This window comes from Pagrus major, chromosome 20, assembly GCF_040436345.1.
Source record: "Pagrus major chromosome 20, Pma_NU_1.0".
NCBI lineage: Eukaryota > Metazoa > Chordata > Actinopteri > Spariformes > Sparidae > Pagrus > Pagrus major.
The window spans coordinates 24,483,415-24,507,724 of record NC_133234.1 but is presented as its reverse complement, the minus strand read 5'-3'; positions in this window follow the sequence as shown (position 1 = coordinate 24,507,724).

Sequence of the window (24,310 nt, the reverse complement as noted above, 5' to 3'; positions counted from 1 at the left end):
TTTATTGATTATATTTCAAAGCAATAGAAGAAACTCTGGTGACACATTTACTCATAATTAAATTCTATTACAGGGCAAGCAGCCAAACGAACACAAAGGAAAAGTATGACAAATATACCTCATCCAACAAACCTAATACACACTCTCTTCTCTTCCTGTTTTTTTACCTCTGCACAACGTAGCAACGCTCTACGTGTTTGTCATGCTTTGCAGATGATGATGGCGGCCTAATAGACTCCAAGGACAACAAACAGCTTTACAAAAGCGAGTTGAAAAGGGCTAATGAGTAACTGCAGGTCAAACATTAGTGAAATATGGTCCCCAGTGAGGACAGTGTTTTTTTCTCCTTTCTTTTTTTTTTTTTCTTTGAGCTTGAACGCAGCCACCCGGTCGTGGCTCCTGCCTTGTGCCGTGCCATGTTGAAATACTTCCTTTGCTTTTACATGCTTTCATTAGAGGCTGAGTGGTCATTAATCACAGCTCCTCTGTTAGACAAGGCTCTACGTACAACAGAGCGAGAGACTTAGTGTTGGTTTATAGCAAGAGCAACTCCACTGACACGCACATTACAAAAGAGGCAGGCTCATAGAAATGCTAACAAATGTGTGCAGATACAGATAAAGACACTGCAGAAACACAAGATCAGGGCTGGAGAATAATGGTGTCCAGTCATACTGGGGACGATGTTTGAGATAAACTCTGGGACACCTTCGGGACAAAAGGGATTCTTGTATTTACATAACTATCGCTTAACAAATGACAAACTGAACAAAGTGGTGACAATAACAGAGCGTCAACCGGGCACGCACCGTATTTATTTCCCTGATAATATATTATAAACAAATCTCAATGGCCAGGAGGAGAGCTAGTTAGCTGTTAGCTGTTAGCAGCCTGTGGGCAGCAGAGTCCTGCTGTGTTTGGCTGAGGGAGCTAGCAGCTAACATAGCTAATGGAGCTAACACAGCTAAGGAGTGAGAGTTCCTGTTCAGAGGAACATGAAGAGAGAGAACCGGAGTCTCAGGTGAGTGCTGAATTCACTCAGAGTCGACCTGAATTTAAACTCATACCCTTGGTGTGTGTGGTTGCTTGCTAACATTAGCTTACAGCTATTGTGCAGTAAAGTAATCTAACTGTTATTAACTCTTCATTTACCATCACAGATGACAAAGCAACAAATTAAGAGTCTTTGGACTGTTGGTTGGACGAAAGAAACAGTTTGAAGACGTCACTTTGGGCTCTGGTACACTGAGACAAGCATTAATCCTAATTTTTTTCATGAAAATAACTGGAAGAGAATAATGAAAATTACTGTTGGTTGCAGCCCTCCAGTTTACCATCACTTCGGGGCAGTTAAATTCATTTTTCAGTCAGTTCTGGGATGTGGTGAAAATGTTAAGCCTCAGCCCTGGCACTGATTCACATATGGTTAAAAAGTTGCACTGTGGTATTTTTTCATATGCTGCACAGTACAAAGCTTTATCAATGATGAAAAAAATGTGTCAGAGGAAAGATCTTACCATTTGTGACAGACATCTAACCACCATATCTGATGTGGCAGGCTCAGGTTTCAATCTCTCGTGGAAACTCCAACAAAATTCAAACAGTGCTACAAAATCCAGCCGTCGAATGAGACATAATCGGTCGTGACGCGAATAGGACGCCATCTAGTTTTTCTTCGGCCAACTGGAGAAATGGCTAGACTTTACAGAGCTCGATAGTGACGCGCATTTTTAAGTCTCAGAGATGACTTCTCCATACGTTCAAGCTGTTTTGGGCAAGAATATAAAACGAGCTCTTCTGTGCATCACCAATGAATCCTGCGCTCACGCTGACACACAACGCGACTGAGTGTTATTCAGTCTGACGTCAGCAGCTGCCAAACTTTTTATGTGCCAAACCTGATGAAGTTAATGCTTCACCCTCATCCGACGCATTATTTAATGTTAAATTGTCAATTAAACTTTTATGCTCCGACGGTAGAGAGAGCCACAAATCTTCAGCTCCATCTTTTATTTATCCGGCCTAGTTTGTGAGATACATAAAGAGTCGCGGTGTTCAGCACCTCGAAGCTGTCCGCTCATCACTCCTCACATATTTTTTTAATAGTCTGCAGTAATATCTTAATGTCTGCTGATTGGATGACCTCTTTTAAAAAAGGTGAGGTGCTACATCTAGGTCACCTTGTATGTATTAAAAGTGCTCCACTGAAATGGAACAGAACCAGAGACAAAAGGTGGGAGAGGATCCAAAAAAACAGTGAGTTTAGGAGTCACACCACATCAATCCAGAGCTGAATCTGCTTCAAAGCCGATACCTCACAGCTCATTTACCTCCACGGTCATTTTTCATTCGAGGAATCCTTGACAGCCAGCGAGGAACATGCACGATACACATTTGCAGATGGACACCCTTTGGCATTAAAAGGAATCTAAATGAATTCTTACAGTATCAATTTTACCGTCTCCGAACACGTAATAGCGTCCAGCTGTCAAATATCACTTCATAATTTGACGAGAATCGGTCGACCCTGACGATGATAATGAAAGATGCACAGAGCGTATTGTTTCGTAAACCATGTAAAGAAACTTCCACGAGCGTTTGTGTGGAAAGCTTTTTCAGTCTGTTAAACCTCCTGGAAATGAAAACACATTGACAACTGTGGAGGGCAGAGTCTCCTTAAAAAAGAGAGAGAGAGGTTTGTTCATACTTATTGGCACAGTAGGCCACAGGAAACAGAAACAGAGGAGTTCACATTCCCCTTTTGGAATCCACCCGAAAGCCCATATCCATCCTTTATATTCACCAGCCATTAAAATCAGACTGGGAAATAAAATCCAGAAGCATTTTGGGAGAGGAATTCGAGGGCCAAGCTGAAACTAAAAAACTCCTTTTTTCTCTCTCTCTCTTCTGAAACAGGGAAATAAAATCTTTATCACACTTTTAACAGAGCCTCGGTTAATCCCCTCAGGGAGCTTCTGTCACCTCTCAACCTGCAGGACGACAGAAGAAAATCTGTCTACTGTTAGCACGCAGAACATCGGTCAAATAAACAGCTTATAGGTTTCCTCTGTCAGGACACGTTTTCAATCAAAAAACGGTCAAATTAATCGATTTTCCAGTGCTAAAAAGAACAAAAAAAATACCATTTTCTGGCGCTGTCGTTTGTGGCGAACCTCGTTCTCCAAACAGGTTAAACCCACGAATTGTCTGCAAATACCATTTGCCTCGGCTCAAACTCGTGGCTATATCGCACATTAGTGAAAAGTCTCCAATGGGACGGATCAAAAAGAAACCCTAAAACATAACGGCTCATGTTAAGTGCAAGGTGCATTAAATTCTCTTCTTATTCCTCTGTCCATTCATGGTCAATGTTACTTAGCTTATGCGTCACACTTTTAGTGTTCTGCATGTGTGTTTTCATAGGTGATCGGTGTGTGTGTGCGTGTGTGTCAAGACTCCTTGGACGCTCTTCATGGCCATGACATTTATTCCTCTAAAACTGTAAGCTATATATTTACTGGCTCCATTAAAACCTGCACTGTAACTCAGGAGATGATCCAATAGCATTTACATCCAGGCCACCCAGCAGAAATACCCCCTTTAACGATGGAAATGGAAGAAAAAGAAAAGAATGATCAAACTGCCGCCGGGGTTTTAGAGCATGCAGCGCCTTTGATACAGGCCAGTCGACTGTAGCGCAGACTGAAAGATCCCATTTTGCTCTAAGGAGAATATAATGCAAACCAGCCACAGGAGAGACAGAGAGAGAGAGAGAGAGAGAGAGAGAGAGAGAGAGAGAGTGGGAGGGATGGGAGTTCACTATATGGAGACAGAGCTGTCCATGCGTCGGCGTGATGAAGACATGGAGATGTGGGTACAGAGCCTGGGATGCGTCAGTGATGACGAGCAGCCGCAAGGAGCGGACGCCACGCAATTCATCTCTATTAACTCCTATTCACCTCTCCTTTGAACTGTCATTGGACTGGATGGAGTCTGTGCATGTGTTGCCTGAACGTCATGGCTCTGTGTATACACTACCTTCTGTGTGTGTGTGTGTGTGTGTGTGTGTGTGTGTGTGTGTGTGTGTGTGTGTGTGTGTACGTGCCCTGTGACTGTAACCAGCCATCTGAATCTAATTTGATAATGACTGCATCTTCCTTAGAAACAAAACTGCTATTAACTATTAACTGCCTGGATAGTTTTTTCAGCAATATATACTTTTTGACATTGTTGTTGCTATTTTTGGACATTCAGTATTCAGATTAACTGTTAGAAACTGAGGCATTTCTGCTCACCTTCATCTTTATAGGCTTTATAGGCTTATAAGTGAGTCATCACACGTCTTAGCCGTACATTGTTATATTCAGAACAAGTCGTCTGGGTGTCAGAAATGCCACCAATTTGATACGTTTTAATACAATAAATAGTTTTATGCAGTTTAAGATTGTTTGAGGTTTTTGTGTGTCTTGTCATGATACCAAAATTTTAACCTTTGAAACGCTAGTTTAAAAAAGGATGTCTGATACCCCTTTCGATAGCAAAAAAAAGTCCAATGTTAAAAAATCTGATTGCAGATATGTTTTTTTTTCATAACTTTCATTTGTCAATACTATAAAATGCATTTATCGTCTTGTTTAAACACTCAGTATGGAAAAAATATCAAAGTATCAATACCTCTGACAACCTTAGGCCTTATGTTTTTTTTAGTTCAGGGCAAGTATCTATATGTGAATGCATGAAAGTGTTTGTCATTGTTTGAGGAAAATACTGTAAGAACCATGCTGGTAATGATAAAAGTATAAATATACTTACGTCTCTTCAGGGAATGATCATGTTCTAAGTTTTACGACTACTGTTCCCATAATGATTAGGGGGACGTTAACAGGAAGAACAATATTGTTATGGATTCAATGAGCACTTCTGTGGGTTCCCTTTTATGAGACAATATTATTTTTTTTACATTTTGGCAAATTGGCACTATTAAAAGTATGCAGAATTAGCTATTAGCAGTTCCAGTTTTTAATGTTTCACTTGCTGGGTAAAATACTTCACAGAATACACAGGTATTTCCTCTCATCCAAGTCTCTATAGAGAATAAATCAACTGAAAACCTAAAATGCGCTCTAATGTTCTGGTTCTGTGTGTCTGAACAGCAGCGTCTGCAGCCAGAGCGATGATGATGTGTTAGTTGGATCAGTAGTTTGGGGGCGAGTGATGATCCCTGTGAACCGTAATGGCCTCTTCTTTTCCCCCCGGACCCACTGAACAGGAGCCTAATGATCTCTGAGACCAGATGAGACGCATCACGCTAAAGCCTCCTGTGTCGTGTCACACAAACACACACATGGGCATACACACGAGCACAATTAGAAGCATATGTACATGGAAACACAACAGAACGCCCATACATACATAAAGGTAGCGAGTACTTGGATACTGATATTTTGCATCTGGGTTATGGACTGCAGCAGTTAAGGTTACATAACAACAATACCTCTTTCTGCCTATCTGAACACCCACTGATCCCACCTTATGTAGCTGAAATCATCAGCATCAGTGGTGAGAAGAGGTCTGCAGAGGATAGATTTTTAGGGGTCTGGTGGGTAGACAAGTGCCCCAACTCCAGACATCCACCGTCTGTCTGCTCATCCGCTCCCCAGGATGTCACTCCATTCATCATCCTACGGCACGCCACACAGCTCCGCTTAGCCGCATTCTTCAGTTACAATCAGGCTTTCATACTCATCCTCTGATGACTAAGCCAGACACTGGAACAGACAGTAGCTCCCTCAGTTGGCTCTCAGTGACAGGAGATTCGAGGACGCTTGATACCCTATCCTGCGAGCAATCTGCCAATCAATGCATGTAAAACTATATCTACAGAGAGATTGTGTGAAGAAGTTGTCCGGCATAATCTAGGCGTAATCTATGAATCTTGAATTACTGTGAGCAAGTTTGAATGGTTCAATAACCTGCGCGAGAGAGTGAGGATCCTTTGATAAAGCACAAAAGAAAGGGGAAAAAGTATCCTATAGGGTTGAAAGGCAGGTTTATGACTCAAAGTTAGTGGAAGTTGGATTGATTTCCAGCTGAGAAAAGCTCACAGGATAAAACGAACAAAAAACTTCTGAATTCCTGAAATGAAGATGGGCGTCTAGTCAGTCCTGGGGGTGTACTCAGCCCATTTATATGACTTCTCAGCAGTGAACCCTAAGCAGCAACCCTTAGTTTTTCCTTCCTAGGATGGCGATGGAAAGTTGACGTTAATCCAGTCATAGGGACAAAATATTCCAGACATCAAACCCAGGAAGCTTATGGTTAGGGTAAGGGATTAAAGCCGTTTCCCACCAGTGCAATGCGATTGATCAGAAATCCGCTGACATCGACGTCCGTCTGAATATTTGTTCCCCCCACAAGAATGTTCCCACAGCGATGTGAATAATAACAACCCATAAAATCAGTTTTTACAAACTTCCGTGTAAATTTTTTGGACAAACATCCGTGCTTGGTGTTGTAGCAATACAAAGCCAGAGACCATCTTGCAAAGGATCACCTGTCAACATGTTACTGAGTCATTACTACATGGTTACCTTGGGTTGAACCCTACCCATCTTTAAACTCTGCTTTCACTTTGATCTCAACTAAAGACCTCTGAAGCATTTTGGCGTTTCTCACGTTTGTGATGCGATCACTTTAATATAAATACACGTAAACATCTGCAGCTGTACTGTAAATCGCCTCTGTCGTAGTTCCCCGCTACGGTAGGTGTCTCCAGAATTGTGCCAAGATACCAAACACACAGACTCACAAGGCAAAAACAACGTGGTGCAGCTCCACAGAAAGTCACTTCAGCCACCTCCTACTCTTCATTCTGTTGCCTGCTCTGTTTTCCATCCCATATACTTACTTCTCCTGTAATTTCAGATCCAGCCACTCCCTCCTGCCCTGCAGTAACCCTTCTCCTCGCCATTCCCATCACCTGCTCACCTGTTCCCCATTTCCTTCATTAGTCTTGCAGTATATACACTGGCCCATTTCCACTCTGTCTCGTTTGCATCCACCTTGGCTGCCTGCCCCACTTTCCTGTTGCCATTGGTTGTTTTACTTTGGTTTATCTTCTAAAAACTTTTCATTGGCTTCCTGATTATTATAGATTAATTTCTTACTTTATAACAGTTTAGTCTATGAAATGTCAGAAATTCCAAAACCCAAGGATAATAAGTATTTGCTATCCTAGAGGAGTACGGAGTGAATATTCACATTTAGCTTGAGCCAACAACCCGACGAGCCGGTATTTGTCGAGTTGGGAATGAGACTCAAAATCAACTTTCTCACAAATTGGACTTCTGAATACTCAAAATAGTTGGAAATGATTTTTTTTTTGTCAATCATCTAATTAGCTCTAAATATTTTTAAGCCTTCCCTTGTCATGAGAACCAACATTTTTGGTTTGAGCTGCCATCCAGTCCACAGTCTATAATGCAAGACTGCAAACTAGATCAGTTGGCTTCAAGTGGCTCAGTCCTCATCATCTTATTCAGCAGTGCTGCTGTCTGATGGTTCATTCTTCATTGTTGTCATTGAAGACTTTTTCCCCTAACATAGAACCAGTTCTGTTCCCGTTCGTGCACCTAATTTAGTTCTGAGCATTTGGACCAAAATTGGCTCAGAACCTGAAAAAGTTGGTTCCCAGCTGGAAACAAAAATAGCAGGTTTTGCTTGACCTAAGGTGCGAACCAAAGTGAGCATGTGATATTCTACATATTGTTGTTGATGAAGTAATTACAAGAACAATGGCTCTGCTCAAAACAGATTGAAATGTTAGCTAGAAGCACCAGCGTTCCAAGAATCTTGAACAGAACAGGTTCAAGAACCAGAGCTCATTTGGTGGAAAACTTTGCTTTGCTTTGTTTCTTTTTCACAGTGGACTGTGGTTGTCACATGTACAACATGACATACTGTTGAATGTAAAGTAATTGTTCCCAATGAATATAGACTGGAAGGTCATTTTGGTACACCAAAAATCTAAAGTTCAATTGTTGACAGAGAAACAGATTTCTCCCCGAGGAGCAGAGAAGAAAACCAGACAAATTCTCCTTGTAGTTCTTCCACCATCTAATAAAGAAAAAGATGACCTCAGTCAATGGTGGAAGAGCAGGAAACATACAGGCGGATGACACAGAGAACACTGTCAAATCCTGAGGACATAAAACATGCCTCCCCTGTGATTAATCTGAGTTATAAAGATGAAAATCAGCAGTGGTCCTTTAATAAGGACAACTGATCTGAAATAACTGAACCCAAGACGCCATAAAATGGAAAACCTGAGCACTGAAAATCATCTTTGTTTAAATCATTTAAAAAAATATGTCTTCTGAAATTATTGTAAAAGCATTTTAATGATAGTCTGTGTAAGGAAATCCTTTGATGAAATACCTGCTGCGGTCTCTCGCTTTTTCACATAGTAAATGGAGAAGGTAGCTGAATCCCATACCTGTCATATTAAGGGCCCTCAAAGCTCTCACGATGTGTTTCTCAGAAGGTGATTCAAAGTTAAAGAGCCGGCGAGCCTCCCGCAGACAAACCCAAACAAGAAGAAGATTTACAGATACCCCCGTAGCTTGGGTGAAGTTTCACATGAGGGAGAGAATAAAGAGGCTGGAGAGGAGATTACTTCTCTCGACACTGATCGAAAGATTAGAGGACGAGGTCTGGTTTTGAAGTCATATGCTCCTAAGTTCCTATTCTGCTTTTCTCAGCATCAGCTTCACATGACAAGCCTTTGGAGAAATATCTGCGTTGGATCAACCGAAAAGCGAACCAGTATAAGTCCTGACATTTCCTATCAGGAGGTTTAATTGATTGATTCTTTTGGAAAAAGGTGCACATGTTGAATTTATTCTTTGCAGCAGCACTCAGTTCTTATGACAAGAGTGCTGCGTTGATAAAAGACTGTTCAAAAGAAACGTGCTGAATGTGGAGAAAAAAACACTCCAGAGTCCAGAGTAAGTCAACAGCTCCACAGCTCCAGCATCACCTAAGGATTTCTTTTCTTCTACTTTCTTTCGAGTCTTATTTACCAATGATTATTCATATATAGGACCTGGCCCGTTGAGAGGGGGTGTGCAGGGAGTTGGGTATAAGGTGAAAAACAAGACTTGAAATGGCCAAGGGAAATCATTACCAGCTTTGGCTCTAGAGGCAAAAAGGGAAATCCACAGTAGGATTCCTAGAATGGAAACTTTGCTGAAGGGGCTGTTCTGTAATTAAGGAATTTTGCAGGAGAGGACGTGTCTCCAACAACATGAGAAAAGAGAAAATACCATCATGTTGGCTGCTCCCCTCTTTGCCTTACGTCTACTGCTAATTACTCTTCTTCTCCTACTTTTTCTAAATCTACTGTGCTTCTCATAATAACACAAAAACACAGAACTTAAATACTTTTGTAATGGATGCCTTCAATTTGGTTAAGGTAACACTACAACACAGAACAAAAACAGTGACGAAGGAAAGAAGTAAGAAACAGTCTTAATTAATGAATCATTAACGGTTCCTGACCAACTCTGATTTAATGACTATATAGTAGATATGAATGAGTTACTAGAGTGAGAATTCTGCTTAAAGTTTTCGTCACACATATGCGGATGCAGACAAACGACCATCGCCCGGTGGTGCTAAAAATGGGCACTGCAGGATGAGGCTCACAGATCTGGGGGTCAACCACATCCACGTCTTTGCTACTCTTCAAAGCTGCAACTTCACCGGTTAAAGTTCACCGAAGCTGAACTCCACATCAAAGATGCAAAGATGCCTCACCACTTGAAGGGAATGTTTTAGTCACCCCTTCGCTCACACAGATCTGGAGAGAAGGCAAAAATTCACCAATGTTGTGATTTCCCATACATGTGATTGTGCCTTTAAAATGGTCAGTAATAGTCAGGTAATCATGAGGTAATGAGGAACTGCTTAGTAACTACTCAGTATGAAGTATCACTGAGCTTGAAAGGGAACAAAAGGAGTAACTATTGATTAATTAATTTGTAATACATGCGTCTTTACTAGTTTGATGCAGACTTAATCAGGAACAACTCATAAACTAATCATTAACTAATGATTCAGTAATATGGTATCTCCCAGCTTGTCCTCTAGTAACTCGTTATCTATCATAAGTACCTGTGAATAGAATAAAAACTACTTTTTTCTTTCTTTATGAGCCGTTTCCTCACTCATTCCTTAGAAACTACTCACATTTTGTGTCACCAATAAACACTAAATAAGATGTGTGTGCAAGCCAATACCTCAGGCAAAGAGCTGTCACCACAGACTGTTTCATCTTTATGCATTTATGTGTTCTTCATTAACAGCAATCTTTTGTTTCCGACTATGCGCTTCAAGCTACAGGGAAAGATTTAACCCACCATTATTTATGTTGACAGATTGAACTCCGATCAGAAACATCTTTGGAGCGATTGGAGGGAAAAACTTTAAGACGACCAAAGAATAAAGGAGGACTACACATGTGAGCGAGCCAGTGTTTGGAAAGATTCACCAAGCAAGCCTGCGGCAGGTGGAAACAATGGAAAGCACTTAGCCTCGGTCCTCATAACGACGTGTCGCTGCAGTAGCTGTTGACATGCCAGCTCAAACAGAATAACAGTAATAACGCAGACTTCCAGATGCGGCCTTATCCAGTTTTTGGAGGCATCACATAGAATCAAATACAGACTAGTATTTCTGCTCATTTCCTTTGTCACTTTCTCTTCCTCTGGCCTATATTTCAGTGTTACACCTGTTCCACTTTTATTTTTAGCTCTCCACAAATATGAGTCTCCGTACTTTTTTCCCTTCCACCATCATCATTTTTCTCTGTGCTTCCTCTCGTCTGGCACCGGGACAAAAGTATCTGGCTCTGCTTTCCAAATGTCAAAAAAGTGGGCAAATGCTTTGTGATTGTGATGCTAACTCCATGACAACTTCTAATGCAATGATTTATCGCAGCCAAACATGTGTATATGGGCGTACGGGCATGTGCTCGGAGTTCATGTCAGCTCTACTTACCACATCCTTTTCATGATGAAGAAAAGATCTCATACCTTATCGATTGCACTCCTGGTTTAATGGCGTGCATGTGCACGGAGGAAATACCTTGTCTTAGAGTATCCACAACAACTCCAGACAAAATCAGAATCAATCATATGAAGGAAAATCCCCCGAATATCTGTGGGTTTGGCCATTCCCAGCCACAGGAACCCCAAAAATCATAATAGACACATTCATGCTTGCCAATGTTTGGCTCTCCGTTCATTCTCTCTAAGAATCTGAACCAATCTTTTGCAGTTTTTCAGAAGAAAATAACGGCAAGGGGAAGTTGGAATATAGCTACTGTAGATCTATTAGATATCCACAGTATTATAGTTGGCTTCCTTTGAAATGATCTTTATGACTTAAGGCAAGCACGAAATTGTTGGGTGAGTTTGGAGCCTCCGTCAGTTAGAAATAAAATAACTACATCAGAAATAAAATCCTAATAACCATAATGACTTAATATATCAGACAATAAACGTTGCCAGGTGCTGTTAGAGTTCTTTTTTGTCCGTTTTTATTACGAGGAGTTTTTCTATCTTTTAAACAAGAAAGAAATCATCATCATGGGAACCAAGTAGGGTAAACATTTTTTTGGTCTCCTGACTTTGTGTCCATCTTGTCCTGGTATTTATCGGTTTTATAATTATTATCTTTGTTTTCAGTAGTTCTTGTTGTTGGGTATCATCTCTCAAATACTGACTGGCTCTTGATGCACATCGCACAGGTTTGGTCTGAACTTGGAACGACTGCTTTTATCTTTAGTGCACTAGACTGCAAAATACAGCACCTCCTTCAAATCAATACACTTATGCCTTCTGGCCATTTTATAAATATGATATTAAGCCTCACAACCTCCACTTTATCCATCAAATTATACCATAGTACCATAGTGCTTTTACATAACTGTGTTTCAGTTTATAGTTTAATTATCTCAGTAAAATCTTACCTTATCTTGTGTGACTGCATTATGTTTGTAAGTATATCTTTTTACTGTTGTTTTTTGTTTTTTCCTTTTCTTTATTTGTAGTAGTAGTAGTAGTAGTAGTAGTAGTAATAGTAGTAGCAATAGTAGTAGTAGTAATAGTAGTACTAGTAGTAGAAGCAGTAGTAGTTGTAGCAGTATTTATCCCTCATTATGTTCATCCATTGTTTAAAATTAAACCTTATTATAGCAGTGTTTGTTTGTCCCTTTGTTGCTGGGAACCAGTAGAAATGCAGAGATACAGGCTGTTTCTTGATTCGACATCTGTGATGAATCCAAAATACATCTGACTATCATCAGAGTTTATAACCTACAGTGTCTCTGAGGGTTAAAGATGTGTTCTCCTAAACACGGTCAAATACAACCTCCAACATCGCTGCAGAGTATGAAGCTGTTTGATTCTAACGTGACGTGTGATGTGTGTCCTCCCTCACTTTTTTTAAACATGCAATCTATGACGAACCAGATCAGACCCAGACTCCTCGGGTCCGGCTGACCTTCTGTCTTCCTCTTCAATCGGGTCCTGGAGCCACCGGTTCCTGTGTGGGCTTATCGGACTGATAAGAACCTGTGCCTCCTTCCCAGGGAACTCTGGAGCTCTCCGGCCCCGAGGGTTCTGCAGAGGATAGAGGCTTCCTCTCAGGGCTTATCTCCCCTTTACCCAGCAGTACAGAGCCAGAGCCAAGGCCAGCCAGGTGGGCATCCCTGTGAGGCATATCAGCGCCATGCCATGCCAACCCCCCCCCCCCCCCACACACACACACACACACACACACACAGACACACACACGCCCTTCAGCCGCCAGCCCTGGGCTTCTTGCCTCCTTCCCTTCCATCACTATCTACACTTGGCAGTCAGGGTCAGGGCACAACATGAAGCGGATATTAGTGATATGTGGGAGGCTGCTGACAAACCAGAGCACAGACGGTTTCTTCCTTATATCCTCTTTGTCTGCATCAATACTGACACTAACTTTCATGTTGCTGCTGCATTTTTTTCCAGGACCAGTTTGCCCAAATGACAAAAGAACATATTTTCTCACTTATGCATCAATACAATACAGTATAGTGCTGCAAATGACTTTTTTTAAAAATTATTATTATTGTTGATTCATCTTTTGATTATTAGTTTGGTCTATGAAATGTCAGAAAAATCAGTTTACTGTCATAAAGGGTAAAGAAATGAAATATAAATAAAAAATATTCACATTTAAGAAGCTGGAATCAGAGAATTTGGATTTTCTTCTTAAAAAATTAAAAAAGGTGCAAGAAATATTAATCAGAAGAGAAAGATCTGCAGTGACTGATATACCACGTTTTTGTTATTTAGGTGAACTAAGCCTCTAAATTTGAACTAAGTCCACTTTCAGTCGTGTGAATCCTGTATGTGTGATTCACTGCTGTCTTTCCTCATAGCAACTGAATAAAACCAATAATCTGTGAGCTTTCAGCTGAAGCTTGAAAATCACAACAATGCGAGACACGGCAATAATAACTGTCCAAGAAGAAGAAGAAGGTGAAGCAGTTTCACCGTCGCTGCACACTCAGCAAAACCTCACTTCTAAACTTCTCCTGTGCTACTTTTTTTTGCTCGCGGGCTCCTCCTCCTCCTCGATCTTCTTTAATTCCATGGAAATTTCCCTGAAAGTCTTCCCCTAATCAGATAATGTGCTGAATATTGGATTTTTAGAGAACGGTGAATTTTTACACATGTGGTAACACTGATTGGCCCCCTGGAGTGTCTATTTGTCATTAGGAATGAAAGAGGTTCATTAGTGATCGCAGCCAATCGTAAGTCTTTAGGGCAAAAGATGTTTTTTTGCAGCGCTGTCGACTCAGCGGATCACCAAAGGTAACCACGGGGAGCAGATTCATAAAATATGAAATGTTTATTTCTGTTTTCCTGAAAGAGATAGAGAGAGACAGAGCTTTTTTCTTTTTTGTTTTAATCAAGGAAGATTAATACAAAAACAACAGAACGGAGAATATAACAAACTCAAACCAGCTCAAAAAGACCATCTTCACCACACAGAACCCCAAAACACTGTTCTTCTTCTAGCTGATATTTAACATTAAGTACTATTTATATACAGTAAATAGATGAATAAATATATGCCGCTGACACCATCTGGCTCCTCCCCCCCAAACATTTCTGTTGCACACTCACCATGTGCCACTACACATAAAATCCAGCCGGGCAGAGAGCGTCCTGCTGCCGTCCCGACCTGTGTTTACTCTGCCGCCGCTCACGTTTCCACTCTGCGGTCGGACAGAGAGCACATACACTTGTAGAAAGAGCTCAGCAGACATAATAGATCATAACGAAGCTGAACGCCCGGCTGCATATTTCAAGGTCAGCAATGTTCATAAGCAAACTTCCTCTGCTCGCTGTATGTACGAGCTGTAAATACATATTAAACTGATCTGGTTTGTGTAAAACTTGTTGGAAAGCATGCGTATCTAAGCCGGGAATAACACATGAAAGTCATAAAAAAATTATTTTCAGTATTTAAAGTATAAACTGCAAACCTTGGATAAATTACACTCGCTGCCAAGTTTATAGCAGCTACTTAGAGTATCGTGGTTTATTCTTATACGAGAACGCTCTGGCTGCTTTCCTCTGACTGTTGTTTGTTTACCATCAGCGGTGCCAGGCTCCTTACATGCTTCTGACCAGTGACCATTTTCTCTTACAAACAACCGGAGGTACATTTTTAATGGTTTGTGTTTTGGTGCCACGGCCGGGGAAACCTAAGACGTTTCAGTGGCATTCGATGGCATCGTTACGACATGCCTGCGTACCAGCAACCGTTGAGGAGAGAAACAGCATTATTGCAGTGGGACGGAGCCAGAGGGGAGGAACTGGGTGTTTGCATGGAGAGAGGATTTAATCACATAACAATCAAGCATTTCATTTTCTTCGCCCTTGTTTTAGGTGAACGCCCTTCGTTCCTCTAAGAATTCAAAATTTCTCATTTCTATCGCCCTGAACCCGACCGAAATCAAAGCTCGGACAACTTTATGGGTCCTCATTGGCTTGTTAAGATAGTTGCCCCTGCACCTGCCTGAGCATTTCTTCAGTCAGTCATGGAGCTGGAGGTGGAGGTGGAGGTGGAGGTGGAGGAGAGGGGGCGTCACAATGATGTAGAGGGTGTTGGGAGTGGGTGGTGCTCACTGTGATACCTCAGGGAGTTTGATTGACAGGTGCAGACAGGGACTGTGGCAACAAGTGGACTGCAGTTACTTCAGCTGCAGCGTGGAGTAGGGAGGAGGGAGGAGGGAGGAGGGAGGGAGGAGGAGGGAGGAGGAGAAAACAACCTCAGCTGTGACGAATCTGTGGGCCCTTCACAGTTCAAAGGCACCGACTCATGAAGGGGAGGGAGGGGGTTGTTTGTGTGTGTGTGTGTGTGTGTGTGTTCTTGTTTTGAGTTAAAGAATGAATGTAAGGCCGATAGTGATCTACAGGGAAAGTCTGAGTGTTTCTGGGAGAATGTATCTGTGCAGACGCAGCATGTGAGGCCAATTTAAAATAAGAAGACAATATGTTTCAGTTTTAAGATGATTTCTGCAGCCATTTCTTGTTGTTTTTGTGTCATGCTTGCTGTGCTTACTTTCAATTTGGGCTGTAACCGACTTATTTTCCATTTTAATCGCTTGAGGTTTTTTTCTATCACATGAAAATTCGATCAGTTGCCTCCCGGCTTGTCCATTACAAGTTTGAGACCGGAGATATTCAAATTACAGCGAAACAAAACCAAGAAAAGGAGCTAATCCTCATATTTGAGTAGCTGTAGCGAGCGAACGGTCATTATGAGTCAAAGATTTACTTTTACGATTAATCAGTCATCCACATTTTTGTCAAATTGTTCTTATCTGACAATCAACTAAGGTCTCACGATGCTCCACGATCATTATTCAAAGCCATTTCTGATTTAATGGTCACAATTTCAATTTGATAAAAAACAGAAATTCAGGATTGATGGTGATGCTTTTGTTAGACCACCACATTTGAATATGTAAAGATCAACACATCATTTGTTTTATGTCTTGACATCTCATTTACATTTTCAAATTCTTCTTTAGAAACACAGGGGTGTTAACAGCAGTAGCTCGCCTTTTTCCTGGTGGCTTTCTGCAGGTTTGGGTAAGTTAAGAAAAATATTCACCAAAACATCTTCGTCATAAATAAATCCTCTTCACACAACAAATCAATTAAAGGATCTCTGCTGATGCTGTCAGTTCTCTTCAGTTCAGTTCTTCCCTCGTGAGTAAGCGCTCTTCTTAAACAAAACAATAAAGGATCTGTGAAAAAAATAATAAACCCAACATGTCTGACGCTGTCGGGGAGTTGTCCCCAGTACCACCAAGTTTGATCATCTTCGTGCACACAGGATGAGTGTCTGCCGGTGCAGCTGCAGGTCACCAGGAAGCTGGCTGTGTTTTTATTTCCTTCAGGTGCAGTTTGCAACGCGTGGGACGATGTATCATCGATATTTAAAGCTAAGTTCGATCAATTCTCCATTTAGAATCTGAAATCGTGACATCCCAAAATATTACACTGGATAACGTCCATGCAATCTTGACCTGTGAACCCCCTGCGAGTGTGAGGGCTACTTGAATACTGTGCTGGAACGGTGGACTCCAACACTTACACTGCAAAACCATCCCATAATAAAAAACTGAGCTATCCCACCAGGCACCAGGCACTATCATCGAGACCGGTTTCCTTTCATTCACTCCATATATATTCAGCTGTTATCCATTTGCTCCAGTTTTAATAAAGACGGGTGTTTTCTTGTCATTTTTCTCACTGTCTTGTAATCAAAATCAATTTAATCTAATTAAAAAAAAAAGATCTCATATTCCTCAGCAGACACGCTCACTTTCTTTCTGATATGATCAAAGAATAGCATTCCTTCCCCCCTTCGCCTCCTCTGGAAGTCTCACCACATACTTCTCAGACACAGTAGTCTAACCCTGATAGGAAAAAACCAAATAACGCTTGAAAGAATTGAGAATTTGAATTATCTGTTCAGACAGTAAATTTGGATTAGCGTTTTCCCTCGTTGTTTTCGTTGGCCGGCGCGTCTCGATCCTGTTACAGAACCGCACATACCTCTGTGTGCGGCGGGACGGAGAGTAGAGGGGGTGGAAGCCAATGCCCCCCAGAGGAGAGACACCTGAGCTGGGGAGGTGGGCACCCCTGAGAGCTCTCCTGTTCCAGCTAAAACACAGACTATTTAAGAAGGAATAATAAAAACGCCTAACCTTGTTAAGTATAAGGGCAAGTATTCTCATAACATTCACATGCGGAGGCATGGGGGAATTCAGTCATTGAATTGGTTAGAGGGGGCTGAGCTCGCATCACAGCGTTTTTACTCTGCACAGCGCCTGCAGCAAGACTAGATTGCCTTTCCTAAGCCTCCCAAATAATATAGGCTACGCGGTGTGAAATGGCAAGAATGTTCCAATCTGATTTGACATAAGGGGAGGATTGTTTCATTTCAATCTCTCTCTCTCGCTCCCCCTCTTTCTGTCACACACATACAGACAGACATGGTGCCTGTCCTCCGAGACAGGCAGTAAAAATGGCTGGCAGTTGTTTCTTTTTTTTTCGTCGGTTTGGAGAGTTGTGTGGCGTGTAATTGGCAACTCTGGCCTCAGGATCTTTTGAGCAGATAATAACTGTCTGTCTGAGAGGGGCGTCTCAGACCAAACGTGCTAAATTCATTACCTGGGACCATTATTCAATTACTCCACTCCATTAGGACATCAGTTATTCGTCGTAGCCGTAGTGCTGCAGCCAAGATAAAGATGATCACCGGGGCTCACGGGGAGAATCTGTCTTCCATAAGGATGAAGGACAGATTAGGGGTATGCAAAAGACTAATGAGGTATGACACAGGGAGAAGGGTAAAAAAAAATGCAAACATTTTCCAAGCTGAAGTCACAATTTTTGCAGAGTATTAGTGAAACGGCTTCAGCAGCACCGCAAAATGTTGTTCGAGGAAATCACAAATGAGACCGAACCACAACTTGTCACACAGTAACAATCGAATGTTTGAGCCTGACAACACAAAAGCGTGAGTGAGTGAATGCTTCCTGAAAAAAAATCACACAGAAATACAGAAAGCCAGATGACTGAAGAATGTGAAGAAACATCCAAATGTTTTCTGTGTGAGACCGAAAAGAAAATCAAAGACCGTTCTGAAGTCTTACATTCAAGATTTACAGACGTCGTTTTTACTTTTAGTCCAGTATTTTTCAAGTAAAATACTTCTGACAAGATAATTTAGGTTAACTTCACTTAATTGAAATGGAACTTTGACATTGATGATGTCATCCTGTGAAGTAAACTGCCCTTTAAAGTGTGGCTGCCTTTTAAATTTAACGTTCCTACAGTGACACAGAAAAGGAATTATGCCTCGTGTACACAGTGATCATTTACAGTTAAACAACTTGCAGCCATAGTGAGACATTTTGGACAAATACTCGCTTTTTGGCCAAGAGTAAGAGTAGAAGATTGCATCCCAGCATGTTATGTAAAGCGCTAGAGCCTGGCGTTAATTAGCGTAGCTTAGCATAAAGACTGGAAGCAGGGGGAAACAGCTAGCCTGGGTCACTGCAAAGCTCAAAAATGCTTCTAAGGCTCAGTAGCTAACACGTGGTCCTCCTGGTTTTATCCAAACACAAATCAATATGTGAAGAAGCTGCAGTTAGACATGCTAGCTATCCCATCTTCTTCCAGTCCTTATGCTAAGCTAGGCTAATCGACTCCTGGCTCTAGAGCTACAGTTAATGCACACACATGGACATGGTATCATCTTCTCAAATAACTCCAAAAAATAATAGAAATTAACACAATCCTTCTCTTAATAATACAATTAAGTCATAAGCAATTAAACCCACCACTGCTTGATTTAACACACTTACAGATTTTTGTCGTTACAGCCTTACTCAGCCTGGTCTGACCATTAATGATGGCGGCTAATGTTAGCCTTTATTAGCAAGCTTCAGATGGACTTTACTGAGTCATTTCACTGGCAATAAGACTCTCATCCACTTGTGCTAATGCTAAAATAATGTTTTAGCATTTGTCCATAATTACGACTTTTGTCAAAGTTTCAAAGTCTTGAATTAAAGTGGAAAAAGACATCTTTAAAAACAAATGGTGTCTGTGTCATTGTGAGACTCAAAGCCTTGGACTGCTGTGCCCAGGTGCCAGTTGAGACTAGCTGGCATGAATATGAAAAACTAGCCAAAAGGAAGCGAGAGCCGGCCGACTGGGTGAAGCTGTCCCACTGACATGGAGCCCCGGCAGACTGCAGAAAGGAAAAGCTACGAAGGTGGGAGGAGGAGGAAGGGGGGCAGATGGCCCCGGTGGTGCAGGAGCCACACAATTTCATGGCGTATTTTCTGCAGATGTGTCTGTGGTAACTCATGCGAGGGCGCAGTTTGGCCACTGACAGGGGTGATGGATAGACCCCGAGTCCCACTGTGACAAAAAAAAAATACTTTGTCTGCTCTTCACGCTCATTTTCAGACCGCGGCACTGAAATATTTCTTTTTTTTATGAAAACAAAACAAAAAACTGTAAGCCTATCTTTTAATGTCCTGTCATCAGAGAGTGACGTTAAGACGGAAAAGCACATTTGGCAGAACGAACGAGAGACTCTGAGCTCTGAGGATCAGACTGTGTGTTGAGGAGGACCAGAACAATGCAGGCACAGCAGCTGCCCGGGGAAATGTTTCACTCTCGCCTCAGCTGGGAGCTTCAGGGACACACTGAATAACCTAATCAGTGCATTGATCACTTTTTGAATCAGACCTAAATTAGATTGAGGGATAATCCATAAATGCTAATGTCAACCGGAGAAATTTGATGCATCTACACCGGAGTCTTCATAGAGTTATATTTATATTTAAGACATTTCTCTTCCTTACATGTGATTTTCATAAACTTCGCTTTACTTTCCGAAGTTAGAAAAAGTAATAATCAGTCGATCAGGTGAGAGGGGAGGGTTGGTGGAATGAAGGTATGCATGTGAATGATTTCCCCATTCACCTGAAAAGCGCGATGCAATTTCCCCTTGAAAGGTGGGAATTTCCCTCAGGATGAGCCAATAACATGCTTGTGATGCATGATCGATGTGATTCAATGGCTGATGAAAATGAAGCAGATGTTTCTAAACTGAAACATTCATCTTGTTGTCGAGCTTTTTCCCCGACTGTGCCAGCTTTCATCCAACCCCGCTTGGAAAAGGGTGCAAAATAAAAAGTGGTGTTTTGAGAGGCTGATGAAAATTACAATCATTTCACATGGGAAGGTAATTGCTCCAGAGAACAGAGGGAATACATTTCATCAAATCAGACTCACGATACTGCTAATTTGATTAATGGTCACAGTAAGATGCTATTAACGTGTCTGCGAAGGAGTCACTCATGCAGTGATTTTCCTGATTAACAAGTGGAGATGTACATGCATGGCAGTGCGACACATTTACATCTGATTGTATGCATCCAGAGTTCATACAGTCAAAAGTCTGTTTTGTTTCTGTCTGACCCGTCTCAGCAGATGTGGTTCTTTGTACTGCCACCTGTGGAAGCCCTCGGGATGCCCTCCCTGCCTGCTCAAAACAAAGTCTGGGATTCCCCACATTCCCAGCGCCGCCCCCTTTCACTTCCGAAGATGATTTCCTCAGGCAGAAGTGGGACGATCCTCCTGTGTGTTTGCTTCCAAACTTCATTCATGATCACCTCTCCGCAGGTAGGTTTCTCCAGGACCACGCAAACATCAGACAACAACTTTTTGTTTCAAGTTTATTAAAAAAAATGGAGGGGTAAAAGAGAAGCGACTTTAGGCAAGATATTGTAACCTCAAGGTAATAATAATGTTTAATGTCTGAAGGACATTTTACTTAACTATTTGGCATAGTTACTAGTTACTTTTAAGATCAAAACATATGACAACTTATCATGCATTGTTACCTCTGCCAAGGAAGTTTGTTTTCCCCTGTGACTGTGTGTTGGTTGGTTTGTCTGCAGGATTATGCAAAAAATATTGAACTGATTTCCACAAAAAACAGACAGAGGATGGGTGTCGGTCCAGATTAGGCCCCATTAACTTCTGGTGTGGATCTGAAAAAAGGGACATTGCGAGATGGGGTGTCTTCTGACATTTTCCTTTTTACTAATGCATGGATGTTGATGAAAAAAATCAGGCGTATTTAGGTGGGAGGTACCAACATGTAACGTTTGCATCGTATCCAAGCTGCTGGGTGGATCTCAAGCCATATATTGTCCTTGATTTGGTTGTCGAGGTAGTCGTCACAGTGTTTGTCACAATACTGGGTGATGAGAAACCCAACTGAGAAGACGTCCTCCCATTCTGACAGCACAGGGGTCCCCCCACTGCATACTGAGTACTTTTGATTGAAGTATACATGGCTCTCAAGACTACATAATAAAACTCTGAATGCAGGTTTGCTCACATTGTATTATTACTACTTTTGGTAGAGTCGAGGACTGTCGCTGAAAGTCAGATATAAAAAATAACATTTAAAGTGTCATCCAGATAAAATCAGCCGTGCTTTTGTCCGATCATTGTCTGATTATTGTCGTGCATTCGTCTCAACTTCAAATGGCTAAAAGCAACAAATTGTAACTTCCCGGAGAGAGATATACGAAGCATTTGGGTTGTCAGATCCGGTCAGACGCCGACCCAAAACAACAGTATTTGACTATCTGGGACTGAGACTCAACAATCGACCATCTCTCTCCAGGAAGTTACACTTTGTGGCTTTAAACCACTGTTGCAAAGTTTCAGACAAACCTCTCTGCAGTGTGCTGATTTAAGAGTAATATGGGTGACCTCCATCCTATACTTCAAATTACTCTGACAAAATGTCCCTTTGTTCCTCTGACCAAGGTTTATTGATCACTTCTAAATCCAGGCAGAGGTCCAGAGGAGACCGATAGCGGTTCCTGCAATATTCTTCCTTGGTCCATCCACGCTGTGTTACAGCTGAAGGGTAAACTCTCCAACCTCTTCTTCTACCTTTTAGCAGAGTTTAGACCACCACACTCTGGACACCTTGCTGTTTATAGATCTGTCCACGGTGATAGATTACAGATATAGTGTGGACTTTGTTCGATGCCCCGCTGCTGCACTTCACCTGACTGATCTGACTGTCTCCTGGAGAAGCGCAGATCGATATCAAGTCTCCCTGCTCTTTAAACCAGACGCATCCCGATTCTTTATTGAACAGACGTATAACGACACAAGAGAGCCGACGTCTGATAAATGCCAGCGAGATTAGATTTACGAATAAAAGCTTGATGTTAAAGTGTTTTCTTTCATAAATCTGATATTTTTCCTCTTTTTTTCCTCAGATGACAGATTGAATTGTGGCTGCTGGTGCACTCACCCACACAGGCATTTTCAGACAAAAACATCTTTGACAAATGACGGATCGCAATTTAATATTGAGCACAGCGAAGGAAAGTACAAAACAATAAGGGCACAATACTGTAGCACTGCATTTTGTGGACTTGACGCCATGCGGTCAGCACGCGTGCATCCTGCAGGGCACCAGCTCGACCGAAAGCCATCTGCCCCCATCGAGCAAGACCCACTAAGGCACATGCAATCTGTTGCCTGCCAGTCAGAGGACTGGTCTGTAATCTGCCTGAATCTACTGGTCCAGAAACAGCCCCTCGGCTCTCCACAGTACGGCTTCTTTGTGATGATAAGGCTGAATAGTCCCCCCGTAAACTGCCCTCATAAACCCCACGCCCCTGCTCCCCTTCAGCAGGGGGCTAATCAGCCAGACCAGGGGGAGCTGAGGTAAGAGTCTGGGGCTGGAAGGGTAAGGAGACGGGGGTCGACTGGGGAGGGGATGCAGCCAGACAGAGAGCCGCTGTAATCACCAAGAGAAGGAGATGACGACTGTACCGCAGATTGAGTTTGAAATGACACGAGAAAGAGGGAAGAACAGACGGCTGGAAGCACGACAAAGTTTGCTGATGACCTGCCTCGACAGATAAGAGAATGATTGACTGCGCAGGATAAGAAAAGAGGTGGAAAAGCACAGAAAAGGTAGAGCCTCACAGGAAAAGAGGATATAATGCCAATCAGCGAGCCGAAGAGGGGCTGTGCGAGGAAGCTGAATTTCCTCCAGTGTTTATCTTAATGCCTGGATTTGAGGTTCAGGGGGGGCTGGGAAGAGAAAAGACTTTGAGGGGCTCATAAAAGGACAGTCTGGGAGGATTAGAGAGATCAAAAAGGTCGCTGCTGCTACCTTACGTAAGTCACAAAAATGCAGAGTAAATTCAGATTATGTTGGATTTGTGCTTCTCAAATGAAACTTTACGTCTTGTGCAAAACCGAGCATATTCATCGCCACAGATCAGACTGCAGAGGAGGACGCGTGAGAGGAATACTGATGGATATTTACCATAAAAACAAACCTGCAGTTTGCTGCTTAATTCAGGAGCTGTTGGGCTTCATACTGCAGCACGAGGGCCAAATGTGAGGGGAGGAAAGATTAGCATTTGCCCCTCTGCTTGTCCATCTGTACCATCTATGTCATTTCCCTCATGTTGCTGGCAGGTCAGTGTTTCAACCTGTTCACCACTCCTGTGATGACATGTTCAACATGCACATGAAATGGTTACACAACAACTGTGATTATTGAGTAATCGTTGAGGTAATTATTTGAGCAAACTCGTTGTTACGGCTGCTTGAATACGAGGCTTTTTATGCTCTTTATTTACATTCTAACGCCACAGTCGCTACATGCAGACATGCCATGTACTGTTATTTTAAAAGCAACAGGTAACACTTCATTCTGCAGGTCTACAGTTTATTACCACAATGATTACATCAAACTGTACTGACTCACTCCAGCATCATCTAATAATAATAATAATAATAATCCTGTATTTTCCAATAAGTAGTTAAATAGCTGGTCATGCCATTTTAATTTCCAACCATTTTCTGTCCAACTCCCCCTCAGCACGCCAATAACATCAATATTATTATTAAATACTGCTGGGGTAATTTACAATCATTTATGAGGTAATTATTGTCGCAATTTCATAGAAATTTCAAACATGTTCCTCGGTAACTTCCACCTACTTACCAGGACATTTGCAGACCTGTAAAATGAAGTACTACAAAGTCACGCTACTCACGACCCATTGATTGGTACATTCCTGGTACTGTGCATGTTCTGGAAGATT